This window comes from Rhinolophus sinicus, linkage group LG02 (genome assembly GCF_036562045.2).
Source record: "Rhinolophus sinicus isolate RSC01 linkage group LG02, ASM3656204v1, whole genome shotgun sequence".
NCBI classification, from domain to species: Eukaryota; Metazoa; Chordata; class Mammalia; order Chiroptera; family Rhinolophidae; genus Rhinolophus; species Rhinolophus sinicus.
Genome location: NC_133752.1, coordinates 136,959,102 through 136,963,951, shown reverse-complemented (window position 1 = coordinate 136,963,951; position 4,850 = coordinate 136,959,102). Strand labels below are relative to the sequence as shown.

At 39.3% G+C, this 4,850-nt stretch overlaps 1 pseudogene; it reads left to right on the top strand.

Annotated features, from left to right (window-relative positions):
- The first annotated feature begins 967 nt into the window (after positions 1-967).
- On the top strand, positions 968-1,450 carry LOC109456574 (large ribosomal subunit protein uL11; annotated as a pseudogene).
- Positions 1,451-4,850: the final 3,400 nt, after the last annotated feature.

Here is a 4,850-nt window from a genome sequence, read left to right as displayed (position 1 = left end):
CAAGCTCAGAGAATCCAGCACCAGCCAAACAGAGGTCCCTTCTGAGTCATCTCAGTTTCAGCTCCAGAGCACCCCACCTCTGAGGTTCTGAGTTTTCCTAAATCCAACATCTTCCCTTTGTTCTTCTAGGCCTAGGATTGGTAACTGCTTCTTGCCACTGCTACTTCCATGAGAATGCTCTCCTTTTGCCTTTTCAGTTTTTCAATACGTGGTTAACAATTTTTTATATTATCCTCTCTCTGTTAAAACAACTAGCATAGTTTCTGGCTCCTGACTGGGTCCCAGCTGATACAATACTTGGAAGTTCTTTCAACAAGCAAGACCACCAGAAGGCTATATATTTGAATCGCATCATCTTAACTGTTTGTAGATTTGGATTTTTGAAGGTTCAGTTTAATGATACGCCTTTTTACTAAAAATTGTACTTAAAGAACAGCTAAATAAGATTTACTACTGCATTTGGTATTTGGATGAGGCCTTGAGAATGAATACATTTTTTTGGATAAGCTTTGCCACTAATTCTATTATCTTGGAGCCAAATATTTCCCTGTGCCTCACTTTCCCCCCGAGCTGTACTAAGGGAAAATAGGTCGTGCCAGGGTAGACTTGTCTGTCTGCCCAGAGAGACTGCATGATGTATAGTGGCACAGCACCTCACCCATCAGCGCATGCTCAGTGCCTAGCCTGAGATGCACTTCCAGCGACTTTATTAAATAACTGTGTTCTGTCTGAGAAGAGATAAACATCTTAAATATCTTAAATGGCTGCACTTAGCTCTCTATTATAAAACAAAAGAAGTTCCCTCTAATAGTGTTTTGGATTTAAGGAAGCTTTTACCCCAAGTTGGGTCAGTCCTTTCAGAATCCAAAGAAATAGGTCTTCCAGGCTTTCCGCTCGGAGGAGGCCAAGGTGGAACTTGCTTCGATTGTCCTGAATCTGGGTTCATCCGACATCAGCTGCCTCCACCATGCCTCTGAAGTTCCAGCCCAGTGAGATGCAAATCATATGCCTGAGGTGCACCAGTGGGGAAGTTGGCGCCATGTCTGCTCTAGCCCCCAAGATCGGCCCCCTGGGTCTGTCTCCAAAATAGTGTGGTGATGGCACCGCCAAAACAATGGGTGATTGGAAGGGTCGGAGGATGACAATGAAACTGACCATTTAGAACAGACAGGCCCAGATTGAGGTGGTACCTTCTGCCTCTGCCCTCATCATCAAAGAACATCCAAGAAACAGAAAGAAGCAAAAACATATGAAGCACTTTATCACTTTTGATGAGATTGTCAACCTTACCTGTCAGATGTGGCACCAATCTTTAGTTAGAGAACTCTCTGGAACCATTAAAGAGATCTTGGGGACTGCCCAGTCTGTGGGCTGCAATGTTGATGGCTGCCATCCTCATGACATCATAGATGGCATCAACAGTGGTGTGGTGGAATGCTCCGCGAGTTGAGAACTACAAAGGAAAATATTTCAATTAAAGATTATTTGACCAAACAACAACAACAACAAACAAACAAACAAAAAACAAATACAAAGAAATAAAGCTGTCTGTGACTCTGTGTTGCAGGCCTGGTCGGATTCTGATTTTAGTGGGGAAAAAAAAAAGAAAGAAAAAACCCCAAACCATTATGTCTTTTCTGGAAGCCAAGAATAACTGATGGAAATGAGACAAATGTGAATGAAAGGAGATTTACTTAGAAAGAAAAAACTCAACACAAACCACAACCTCACTGTTGAGATACAGAGAATCTGGTAGAATAACAGAGGATTTTTTTTATCTTTTTTGAACCACAGGAATACCTCTTTTTATTATGCTTCACTTTATTGCACTTCATAGATATTGCATTATTTTACAAATTGAAGGGTAAGAGCGTCCACCAGCAAAAATAATACAACTTGCTAAAGGCTCAAGACGGTTAACACTTTTTAGCAATATGGTAATTTTTAATTAAGATATGTACATATTTTTTAGACACAATGCTATTAGACTTAATAGACTACAGTATAGTATAAATATAACTTTTATATGCACTGGGAAACCAACAAATTCAGTATCTTGCTTTATGATGATACTCATTTTATTGTTTGATCTGGCATCAAACCCACAGACAGTATCTCCGAGTTATGCCTGTACTCTGATCTGTCATTTCCTGTGGATTTCTCTGGAAAAGAATTAGAACACACTTCATAAAACCAAGCTGAACAGAAATTAATCTTTTCTTTATGGCTCTGAAGTTAATTTAAGATAGTGCACACCACAGTAACTATTATTGTGAATATTATGTAGTTTCACAAAAAACTATTCTGATTAGTTGAACGGATGCGGTGTTCAGTTTTTAGATAAATAAAAGTTTGTGATGTTTGGATTTTGCACAGAACTTTTGGAGGTAAAATTTACTTCAAATTTTAGGATAATAAGAAGTAATGAAGAAGATGGCAGTTTATAAACATGAGTTAGACTTGGAAGGAGATTTAAAGATAATGTAGTCTCGAGATCCTTTATTTTCTAGGCTGACACAAGAGAAAGTGTTTGTCTAAGTCCAGCTTCAAATCTGAGTCTCAGAAGTCTGCACTCAGTGTTCCTTCTTTATATCTAAATATATCTGACTGAAACATATTTGACTAAATGCATCTGACTGATCTTTTTGTCTCTGATGTTGGTTCATTCTAAACAAGATGATCTATCCTTCTACAATGATAACAACTTACAGGAGTCCAAATCTGACTCTATTTATTTAACTCTTCCTTCTTTCCCCCCAATATCAAACTGGAAAAGTGAAAAATTGTGTTGGTGTCAGGCACAAGAATACTTATATTCAAATTAAGAATTGCAAAGTCACTTGCATTTTGCTTGGTCCATATGCTATGGTAAAAATGTGAGGGTGCTAGAGCTTATTTTGCATCTGTATAGTGACTCTAAATCTAAATCCAATTTTGCTTCACCTAACTAAGTAAGTGATATTTTTAGGTAGAGTTAATTTAATGCCTGTGAATAGAAAACCAATTAAGAGCACCTTTAGCCACACTGAAGACACTGGAGGCTCATAAAATACTCCCTTGGTTACTCATGCTTGGTACCACCTAGAGATGAGAAGGCCTCAGTGTGACGTCCTTTAGGGACTTGTGCCAATCATTCCCCTTCACTGGTGTCCAGGCCAGTTCTGCCTTTCCCATAATCCTGCAGAGAAGTCAAGAAAGCTACAGGATGGCTCCTGGGTGTGGCAAGTGCTACCTCGCAGCTCTGTTTGTTATTTTTTAATTTATAGTTACGGTGCTCAGCCTTATCAAATGGAAGAGCAGTTAAAAGTCTGTGCTTGTCTCCCTTAATTCAAGCAAAGACTGGGATTAAGGTTTAAATTGATGCTCTTTTTTTTTTTTTTAATAACTCCACTTGCAAGCTTAGAGCTCCTAATACTCTTCTTACGCGTGTTATTTTACCTACCAGCCTGCTGATCTAGTATTATGTGAACTGCAAACCCTACTCAAAAGGGAGGTGATTTAAGGATACTGAACTGGCCTAACCTGCAACGTGAGTCAACTAGCTGGTTCTGGTGGGCCCAAGACAGACTTTCAGTACCTTCTTAGTGTTCAGAGGAACTGAGGCAATTTAACAGGGAGTTTATTAATTTAACAAGTGATTTCACAATTCCATTGGCTTTTTGTCAGTCCATTCATCTCTCTTAAGTACCTAAGTGTGGTTTTTCTCTCCAGCCTCTAATTTTTTCATGGTCAACTGAGAAGGTCAATAGTTGGTGAGTCCAAGGAAAATGTGGCTGAAATGAAATGTGCCCCAACTTTGCCATTGTTAGAGAAAATGATCAATGAAGAGAGAACTACATTTGGATATAAGCAAAAGGTGTTATGTGAAAAGACAAGTATAAGACCCAGAATGGGAAAGACTGGGAAAATTGGATTGTACTAGTTATTGTTCTTTGGTTGCAAGTAACAGGAAGTGATTAGTTAGGCAAAATTTTTAAAAATTAAATTATATTTTTAAAAAATGGAATGGATATTTAAGTATCTCACCGGCATCTGAGAATAATTGCTTGAAAGAATTGCCCCTAACAGAATCTGTTATAGCTCCAAAGACTCCTTCTCTCTAAATTTCTCATGGTGTGTGTGTGTGTGTGTGTGTGTGTGTGTGTGTGTGTGTGTGTGTGTATGTGTGCATGTGTGTGTGTGAGATATGTCCTGAATGGTCTACACTAGATCAGGCATCCACCCAGATCTATCAGCCATGGCCAGAGTACAGTAGATCTCTTGTTTTAAATATGGATGGTGAGGGTCCACCTCTGGGCTCAGAGTAGATCCCAGGGAAGCTGGAAAGCCATTCTTAAGAGCATCTAAGGCACATCTTTCATTGTTGGCTTGAACATTGAGTATTCACAGTATTTTTCTAGAAGAGTTTGCCAGTTTGCTAGCTAGGGCTGAAGGAAAGGGCCCAAGAGTCTATTTCAATGATAACACATTGTCATTTACTAACTTTGTGATTCTGGCTTTACTGTGCCTCAGTTTCCTTATCTGTAAAATATCTACCCTACTTGCCTTACAAAGGCATTGTGAGGATGAAAGGAGACGGTAGATGTGAGGTGTAACTTGTAGCACACCCAGATAGGACTAAGCCTTGTTATGGCGCAATTCTGTAAGGAGTGCTGGTTAGCAGGGCTGTCCAGTCTGGCAGCAAAATGCTGAGTTCACCTGGCAGTGAGATCTACCTATCCAGACGTATCAGATACTTATCTGGAAAAAGCCTCCTGGGCTTCTTTACCTTGGGAGTTTATGAAGAAAAAACATTTTTATTAATTCAGAATGATTGCATATAAGCAACAGAGTGAGAACCATATCGAGTT